Source organism: Sorex fumeus, unplaced genomic scaffold (genome assembly GCF_029834395.1).
Source record: "Sorex fumeus unplaced genomic scaffold, SorFum_2.1 ptg000003l, whole genome shotgun sequence".
Classification (NCBI taxonomy): domain Eukaryota; kingdom Metazoa; phylum Chordata; class Mammalia; order Eulipotyphla; family Soricidae; genus Sorex; species Sorex fumeus.
Window position 1 is genome coordinate 4898795 of NW_026606060.1, and position 10351 is coordinate 4909145.

The 10351-nt window shown below is 48.8% G+C and overlaps 1 protein-coding gene across 1 annotated transcript in view; it reads right to left on the minus strand.

The window, feature by feature from the left end:
- The window catches only part of SOCS5 (suppressor of cytokine signaling 5), a 45553-nt gene extending 41736 nt beyond the window's left edge, over positions 1-3817 (minus strand). Inside the window, exon 1 of the mRNA XM_056116177.1 lies at positions 3650-3817. The gene's annotated coding sequence lies outside the window, so the exon portion shown is untranslated. The remainder of the gene's footprint in view (positions 1-3649) is intronic.
- Positions 3818-10351: the final 6534 nt, after the last annotated feature.

Consider the following 10351-nt stretch of genomic DNA (forward strand, 5'->3'; position numbering starts at 1 on the left):
TGCACTAACCATACCTCTGATGTCAGGCTAATAATTTAAGCATGTATTTATCTAGGAAATTTGCTTTTAACTGAATCACTATGAGCTACAGTTACAAAGTTTTCCATGATTGGGTTTCAGTCATGCAATGTTCCAATACCCATCCTTTCACCAGTGCCACCATATCTAGAACATTTTTATAGCCTTAAAGTGAGTTTGTCAACAGCAAAAAACCAAACGGGGGGTTGGAGGAGAAGTGATGAGAAGGAAACTGGGGACACTGGTGCTGGGAAATGCACACTGGTGGAGGGATGGGTGTTGGAAGACTGCATGGCTGAAACCAAATCATGAACAGCTTTGTACTGATCTGTCTCACAGTGAATCGATAATAATATCTTTTTAAAAATGGATATACAAGTGCCTATACATACCTAATGAACCATCGGGAAACGTTTACTCTTTGTTGCATGGTTAGGTTACTATGTGAGAGAAGCCATTTTTCATCCTTACTACTACCTATAGGTACTTTCATTATCCTCACACTTTTACAGTTGAGGAAACCTAGGAATTCAGTGGCAAAATAATTAGGCAGAGTTCATGTTTCTAAGAGTCTAAGGGACAAATTTAATCTCTCGATTTGAACTTTAATAGAAATTGTATTTTTATATTTAACATCTGTAATTCTACCTCTGCTCCTCTTAAGAGATTAAAATCCATTTTAACATAACAAAAGCTACATATTTACTGAAAATAATCTTTCCTGTAAATTACCTTAAGATATAAGAACCCTTAGAATTCTAAACATCTTGTAAGCAATTAGTTTTATTTTTATTTATCCTTCTGGGTTTGGGGGCCACGCTTGGTGGTAGTCAGGGCTTACTCCTGGCCCTGGTGCTCACCTAGTATCAGGGATTGAACTCGGTCAACTATGTACAAGGCAAGGTCCGTCACCCCTGTACTATCTCTCTGGCCCCTAGTTTTAATTTTTTAATCACTGTCACTGTCCTTCCGTTGTTCATCGATTTGCTCGAGCGGGCCCAGTAACATCTCCATTTTGAGACTTGTTGTTACTGTGTTTGCCATACCGAATACATCATGGGTAGCTTGCCAGGCTTTGCCATTCGGTCGAGATACTCTTGGTAGCTTGCAGGGCTCTCCACGAGGGGCGGAGGAATTGAACCCAGCTCAGCTGGGCTGGCTGTGCACAGAATACTAGCCTACTCAGTTCACTTGATATATTCATCTTGAGGACAGTTTGTATCCAATGAGTAGAATATATAAGCACTTATATTAACAACACAACATATCTGTGCTTAAGTTTTTCAATCAATGCTCATTCAGGTTTACATCAGTTCACTTATAAAAGTGATCAATTCAAATTCCTCTATCCTTAAAGAAATCCGATCACAAATAATCCAAAACACTTACAGTCCGTACTAATGTTTTAGAAATAAACAATGTGAATGTGAGAAAGCAGAAAAAAAATCCTGGACTAGCGGCCAGAGTCCTGCCCATTTATTCTGGCTCCTTCACCCAGTAGCAAACCCGTCCCTTTCTCTGCTCTAGACCTTGGTTTCCTGATCTTCAGAATAATCTCCGTGATCTCCTCTTCCAGCTCTAAAATATGTGACTCACACACATACATCTTTTTCCCAAGTGTCCCAATTCTCATTCTGGTTAGTTATTACTATTACTTAGCAGCCATTACGCATTATTTTCCCTTAGTTCTATAAAAGGAGAAAACCAGAACTATTTAAACAAAGGCCACAGGGAAAAGCTATCCCGACCTCTGTTTTGCTATGATTCTCAAGGTGATTAATACAGAAGTTGTTATAATACGCAAAGGTGTTAGGTTTCAATATTTTAGGCTGCTGTGTGCCAGTACATTCTACCTAAGGACAAACAGTAAAATCCAAGGACAAGAGGGAGGGGGAAATAGAATTATCCCGTAGTTATTCAAGAACTAAGAAGGTATTGATAGATTATTAACCTATTCAAGTGAGTAGGTTAATACTTTCTTGCAGAAACATTTTCTCTGATCTATTACGTTAAGGGGCAAAAATATATCCGCAAAATTTTCTAACAAATACTCCCTTAAAATAAAGCAAGTTTTCATTCTGAAAATTGTTAGTAAGATACGCATGCATAAAATTTTTAAAAATATTTAAATATTTAAGGATAAAGATGTAGTTGTGCAGTTCTTCGCTTCCTCCAAGAGACGATGACTCTCCAGGGACTGCCAGAGAGATGGATTTGGTCCACCACCACTGCCTAACCCTGGGACGCCTTTCCTATGTTCCCGGCCCATTCTCCAGCCTATTATGCAAATAACACCATTAAAATTAAACTCAGCATCTGACATCAAAATTGCCAACTGGGAAAGAAAAACCTCAGTCAGACTTTCGAATTGCTTTCTTGAGCAATAACCACTGTTTCCAGTTTAACACTTCAAGTTAAAACAGCTTAAAACTTCTATAGAATTTGTCTTAACTTGGCATGACCTTGTAAAGAAACAATTGCCAAGGAAAGCCAGCGCGTGAACCCCTTATTAATCTTGCAAAACAATTTTCCGCAGCAAACTGTAAGAGTATAGATCAGTCTAAGGACTGAATTAGAAAGAGCCCCGGCTCTCCACGGGGGGGCTGGAGGGGAGAGGCAGATGGCTGGGCGCGCTGCAACAATCACTTCAAGGTGCACGGCAGAATTCCCAGCAAAGCTCCTAACGGGTCAAACACCATCCAACACCTACGTAACACTTGAAAACTAAATAAATAAAATAAGGGATAACCGTCACGGCCCAGCAGCGAGCCACCTTTGGGTTGGACCACCGACGGGAAATGAGAAGGAGGGGAAAAAAAGGAAAAGTCCTAAATCAAGCAATCCATCACCTGGGAACTTAATCCTCTTGGGCTTCCCAAGTTCAGAACCAAACTGAGAGGTGTCATTTCCTCGCACCCTTCCTCCTCCCAGCGCAACTTCCTCTCCGGAACCGACCCACTGCGCCCGGTCCAGCGGCGAGACCCGCGCCCGGCTCCGAGGGGGCGCCCGGAAGGCAGCGGCCGGCGCATCCCCGCCGGCCCCGGACAGGGATGCTGCAGCCGCATCCCCCATCGGGGCTCGGGTCCCCGGGTCGCCCGGCGGCGACCTCCTCCCACCCGCCTCGCGCGACCCCCGGGGCCGAGCGTCGGCGCACCGCGCGCCCCCTCCCCTGCACCGTGCGCGCCCGCCCCCCGCCCCGACCGCCAGCTGCGAGCCCCGGGCGAGCCCCGCTCCGGGGTCCGCGCTCCCGCAGAGGCCACCTCTCCTGACCGTCAGCGTTGCTCTTTTTTGAGCAAACGCATCGGAAGCCCGCCGCGGGCAGCCCCCACGCCCCCTGCCCGCCCGCCCGCGGGGCCGGGGGGACACTCACCGCCCGCGCGGCCGACCAGGGCACCTGCGGCCGGGCTGGAGGGGCCCGCGCGGCGCAGTCCCCGCCGGCGAGTCGGCCCGTCCTCTCGGGCGCCGCGGCCAGCGCCGTCCCGCTTCCTCCGGACTGGGCCGGGGGACCCCAGCTCGGCCGGATGCCCCCGCCAGGCCCCCACCCCCTTCCCCCCGCCCCCAGCCCCCGGCGAGTGGAAAATACCTCCCGGGGCGGGGGGCGCCGGGCACGCCTCCCTGAAGGGCAGCCTACCGTGACCAATGGCAGGCGGGGCCTGCGGGGGGCGGGCTTCCCGCCGGCCAATCCGGAGGCGCGTCGGGCGAGGCCGGAGGAGGGCGGCCGGGAGCGAGCCGGGGGCGGCCCGGGAGTCCGGGAGGTCCGGCCGCTCGCGAGCGCGCCGGGCGCGGCCGCCATGTTGGAGTCGGGCAGCGGCGAAGGGGCGGGGCGGGGCGGCCGCAGCCAGTCAGGCCGGAGAGAGGCGGTCACGTGCGTCGGGAGGCGGGGCCAAGCGGGCCGCGGCCCGAGGGGAGGGCTTGGCCGCGGCGAGTCACGGGGGCGAGGGCGAGTCACGTGGGGCCGAAAGGGCCCGGTGGGCTCGGGGGAGGAAGGTCAGCCGGAGGTGGGGCGGGGGAGGTGCCATTGTCCCTCGGTTGGGGGGGAAGGGGGCGGGGAGAGCATGAATGGGGAGTGTGGCTCCTGGCTAGGAAAATGTGAATGAGTCCCGCTGCTCCGGCGCGCGGCCGCCGGGCACGGAGTCCAGGGTCCCCGGGAAACTGGGCAGCGCGTTTGCTCCGAGGGTCCAGGGCTGCTCGTTCCTGCTGCCTACGTGTCACCACACGTGCCTCGGCGAGATGGGGGAGTCCTTCCCTCCCGGGCCCCCGCCGTGGCAAGCTCCTTCCCGAAGGCCTTGGGGGAACCTGTCGTCATTCACAAATCCTGGGACCCAAGACCGGTCCGGCGCCTCCAGGCGCAAGGGATCCTATCTAGCCCACATCTGGGTGGCGGCCCAGGCTGGACCGGCAGTGCTCAGCCGGAGGCCTCTGGCCCAGCCCCATAGTCCGAGGGGGCCACCCGTGGGAGTCGTGTGAGTCAGCGCTGGGTGGGGAGGTTGGGGCGAAGGGCGCAGGTCGGGAGGGAACGCCGAGCTAAGTTAGAGCCCCTTGGAGTCCCGGGAAGGGGCTTTCAAAGCCGTGGCGTTCAGGGGACTGTTGAGGGCTTGCCTTGGTGGGTTTTGTCGTCGTTTTTGTTCTCCGTTGCAGTTGGTCGGGTAGACTACGTCCTTCAGACTTTCTCTTCCCAAAACCTCATCCCTGGGGCTGGAGCTATAGCACAGCGGGTAGGGAGTTTGCCTTGCACTCGGCCGACCCAGGTTCAATCCCCGGCATCCCATATGGTCCCCCGAGCACCGTCAGGAGTCATTCCTGAGTGCAGAGCCAGGAGTAACCCCTGGGCATCTCTGGCTGGGACCCAAAAAGCAAAAAACAAACAAACAAAACCCTCATCCCTGTTCCCTAAGACCATAAACCCTCTGGTGCCAGTTCCCTTCTATTAATCTTTCTAAATGCGTTTTCCGGGGGCAAGTCTCAGAATCTGCTCCTCACCCCTCTCTCCGGTAGGTATGTAATCGTCCTATGCACCGGATAACTTGAAATGTTGATGACTGAATGTTTGACTTTATGAGATGTAGTTCTGAACAAATAAATGCTTTGGACATCCTCTCTTGAGCCTCCTCGTGACCTAAGCAAATTGAAACTCAGGTAGTGCAAAACCTGATTCTTCTTGTCTTACTTTCTTTTTTGTTCTTTGCTTTTGTTTGTTTTGGGACCACACCCAGCTGTGCTCAAGGCTTACTCCTGGCTCTGCTCTGGAATCACTCCTGGTAGGGGTGGGGGGGGGCCATATATGATGCCCTGAGTTGAACTTGTGTCTGCCTTGCAAGGCGTGCAAGTACACCCTCTCCACTGTACTGTCCCCTCCCGCAACCCCTTCTCCCTTGGCTCACTCAAGTCAAAATCCTCATGACAGCCTCAAGGCTGTTCCTACCTCCCCCTTCAACATTGTCCTGTTTACTTTTTACTAAATGCTTTTTCCTCCCCAAGTCCACAGTCCTGGGCCATTCATTGGCCATTAATCCAATATTTACTGAGAACCATGCACCGGATATTGTTTGAAATGCCCAGGATGAAGTGGTAAACAAAACTGACAAGTTTCCTGTGTTGGGTGAGACAAAGGCCGTGTGAGTAAATTAGTGAATAAGCAACAGTATTCAGGTTAAGACCAAAATAAAACAGAAAACTTCTAAGACCCTCTTAGAGCATCAGTCCCCCACTCTTTTTATCCTTAAAGAAGAGATGACCCTGGTCCTTTCACCTGGAACTTGCTTTTATTTTCCAGGACTTCCCTCCGCTTTGGACTCCAAATCCCCAAGTAGGGAGACTTCAACAGAGCCCTGAGCTTGCATGCATAAACCTGAGTTCAAATCTCGCACATGATTATCCTCCTCGTCAAAAATCATCATCGTCTAGATCCTCTGCTCTCTACTAGAATCACAACTACTTTGAAACCAGGGATCATAAGGTGTAAAACTTTGGGCCTCAATAGCACCTTGGCTCAGAATCAGTGCTTCGCAAAATGAGTGTTCAATGAACAGAATCCCCCCAATACCTGACACTGCTGTCAAGCACCCCAACTGAAATCAGGAAGCAAAAGCAATGTGGTAGAGTGTGGTGGCAATGATGCCATGTGGCAGGGGACAGGGTAGATATGAATGAGATCACTAGGCACTTGGATTCCATGCAGTTGTGCCTCATGGGTGGCATTCGCTGCTCCATAAACTACTTCCGTGACCGTGCCAAGTGCATGTGAACAGTTTAAAAGGACTATGTCTCATGATGAGCTTCACACTCGGAAAACTCTGGATGGATTTCCAGGACGACAAGCCCTGCAGGAGAAGGTTGGAGTTGCCACTTCACTTTGATTTTCCAGGCCTTTGGGCATTGCTCCCCAGCAGGGAGAGAGATGTTGCCAGTTCCGTCATAGTCATTGTAATTAAATCCAAGTTCTGGCAAAGGGCAATACATAATTATGAAGTATTATTATGGTTTTTATCATTATTAGGCACCCAGCTGCCCAGCCTAGGAAACCACAGTAGTAAAACACTGAGAAGCCAAGCGCTTCTACCCGCTGGCCTGAATCAATACCAGGTGTATTGGCACAGTTTTGCAGTGCCACTCATCCACACAAGACTTTCTGTCCCCTCTCTCTGGCAAGATGAAACTTTAAGTAAATGGAAAGAGAAAATGTAAAGGAAGACCTTTGCCACTGCCTCGGAACTGAATTTTTTTTTATTCCATCTCGCCAAAATGATCTTTTTCTTGTCTTGTATTTATTGTGAAAATCTTTTTCAATTTCATCCTTGACCAATCAACTTCCTAAACAGATCTCCTTCCCCTTGTCTCTGCAGATGGATTCTACCGGGTGAGATAACAGAGCACAGGAAAGAGTACTTTTCCTTTCAGGGCACTTATGGTATAGACTAAATAATTCAGAATGTATCATCCGGCTCAACAAGAAATCCGCCTTTTATTGAACACTCACTCAATGCCCTGTTTGGCATTTTCACTTTCTGGGACTTGTTTGTTTGGGTTTGGTTTTTTCCTTGACTTTTCATAATCCACATTTCTCTTTAAGATAGGGTTTATCATCCTTTTTTTTTTCAAGGTCAGAAAATCTGGAACTGAGATTCTCACATAAATAAATAAATGTGGTGATTGTCTCTTCAGTAATTATGTCCATGCTGGCAAATGACTATAGGTCTCAAAGTTCATCACTATCAAATACAACATTTTGGGGTTCAAAGTATATTTTAAACTGAGCTTTGAAACGACGATGGAGAAGTGATGCCGAGGGAATGGTGCCAAGTGAGTAGGCCAAGTTGGCCATAAGCCTAAAATCTATCAATAAGGAAAGACTTTGTGTTCAGCAATGAGTCATATTATATTCTTCAAGTACCTTTATTGTCTCAGATATATCATATGCAAAAGTCAACCAAGGTGGTACAAAGGTGGGCTAAGGGTGGAAGGGGACCGTTTGGGTATGGAATCCATTTTTGAATGGAGAACGCCCAAATGGTCAATGAACTGGCACATCTTAATCTGGCTTCTGGAACCACTGAAACCATGGCATCACTTTCCTGCTACAAATTACTTGTTTTTATCTATGTGAGTAGGAAAATTTCCCATTCTCAAGAACTGAGTAGGTAAAGTAGGTAACAGGTAAAGTAGGTATATTTAGTAGGTAAAGTAGGTGATATACCTCATAATCTTTCAGCGTCTGTATTGCCCAGAAGGGGTGGGGGATGGAGAGAGAGAGAGAGAGAGGGAAAGAGAGAGAGAAAGAGAGAGAGAAGAAAAACACCTGCCATGCCATAGAGGCGGGCTGTGTGTGTGTGTGTGTGTGTATGTGTGTGTGTGTGGGGGGGTGGTAGGGAGGTTGATGGAAGGGAAACTGGGGACACTAGTGCTGATAAATGTACACTGGTGGAGGGATGGGTGTTGGAATATTGTATGACTGAAACCTAATTGTCAACAGCTTTGTAAGGGTCTAGCTCATGGTGATTCAATAAAACAATTCAAAGAAAAAGAAAAATTTCCTATTTCTAACCCCCACTAAAACAGTTAAAATTAGTAACAATTTATTTAGCACTCACCTTTTATATAAGTTGATTTTCAGTTTTTTAAGGTATTTAAAAAATACCTCGCCGGGGTCCCTTGGAGGGGAGCGGGTCCCTTGGAGGGGAGCGGGTTGAGCTTTCCTCCCTGCCCCATGCCAGGGCTCCGGCAGCGGAAGACCTCCAGGACCAGCCACCACCATGCCGAGACCACTCTCCGCACACATGAAGGTACTGGCAGAGGGACAAAGCCACGCGGGGTCTGGGGCCAAGATCTCCAAGCCTACTCGGATTGGAATTGAGCATCCTCCACCCAGATCCTCCAAATTCCAGTAGGCGGGGGTCACACCCACCACCTGGCCCCCTGGCGCCGTGTAATCCCGTCAGCGGCCAAGACTCAGAGACTATAAAATCCAGCTCCCGGAACCGCGCGGCCGCATTTGCGGCCGCGCAACATCTTATCAAAACATCTTTTTATGACATCTTATTATCTCATTCCTACTTTGGACAAACTTGCAGGCTATCGAATGTAGCCTGCCCACACGGCAGAGTCTGGCAAACTCCCCGTGGCGTACCAAATATACCAAATACCAGTAACAATGATGGGTCTCATTCTCCTAAAGAGCCTTGAATATAATCTCAGGGCTAGGATGAAAGAGACGTTACTGGGGCCTGCTCGAGGCAATCGACGAATAACAGGATGATGAATGAATGAAGAAAAGGTATTTAAGATTCAGGGCTAGAGCGATAACACAGTGGGTAGGGCATTTGCCTTGCATGCAGCCCACCCAGGTTCGATTCCTCTGTCCCTCTCTGAGAACACGGCAAGCTACCGAGAGTATCCCGTCTGCATGGCACAGCCTGGCAAGCTCCCCGTGGTGTATTCGATATGCCAAAAACAGTAACAACAAGTCTCACAATGGAGATGTTACTGGTGCCCACTTGAGCAAATCGATGAACAATGGGATGACAGTGCTGCAGTACTACAGTGCTTTTTAAGACTCAATAAAATTCACCCATATTACATATACAGTTTGATCTTTTCTGGGATGTGTATGCACTTAGAATCACTGTCATAATAATGGTCATCAATTTCACATTTCTATCACCCCCACAACATGTTCCCTTATGCCCCCTCTCAGCAGCAATTTTAATACAAATTATATTTTGATGTCTCCCAAATCTAAATATCCAGCTTCAACTTTGCTTTCAATAACTAACCCTGTATTTTAGCTACCTTCCTGACGTAGTAGGAAGGGCCACCTGAAATCTGGTATAGCTACAACAAATGGTATTCAACTACAAAAACCCACACATCTCCCAGTTCCCATTCCCTTCTCAAACCATCTTTTTTTAATCTATATTTTCCAGTTTGATTGAGGTAATCATCATGCACCCAGTCAGGTGAACTAGACTTTTACAAATAATCTTTTATTCCCTTCTCTCTTCACCGTCCACTCACAGAAGCATTTCACTGGTTCTTTTCATTACCACTGTCTTTTCTGAGACTTAGGTGCCTTGCATAATCACACACACACACACACACACACACACACACACGTCTGAACTTGTTTCTTCATGCTCTAATTCATCCACCGATCTGCCACTCTAATTTTCTTTGGGAAACCCAGATCTGACGATTCCAACGCTCTGCTCCTGGGCGCTGCACAACTGCGTACAAAATGACCCTGACAGCTTTTCACAGTGCGTCCCAGCCTTCCTTTCTGCATTCCTCAGGTCTGTGCCACTGAGAGCAGATGCTACCTGGCTCATCTTTCTGTGATTTCCATCAGACCTGTCTGAAATAAGACACTGGAAAACTCTTGCTCACACTTCACAGCCCCATTCACAGGGCTTTTCCTCAGGGAAGCCTTCCCAGACCACTCCAGGTAAAAAATTTTCTCTCAGCTGCATTTGTTCTCCCAGAACCCAGAGCAGCACTTCTCAACCAGGGACCACATGCCCCCGGCCCCGGGTATTTCAAGGGGGGACATAGATTTTTTTTTTAAATCGCGTAAGTGGAGGGGCCACAGCAGGAGAGGAGGGTTATAGGAAGGGGGAATGGTCGGTAAAAGGTTGAGAAGCACTGGCTTAGAGCAAATGCCTTATCACACCAACTAGACACAGTGGTTAAAAAAAAATGTAATGTTGGTCCTTACTACAGTTGGAGAATGCATCCTGGATGCGGTAGGACAGAAAATAACAGACACTGGCTGTAACGATAGCACAGCAGGTAGGGCGTTTGCCTTGCACGTGGCCGACCCAGGTTCGATTCCTCCATCCTT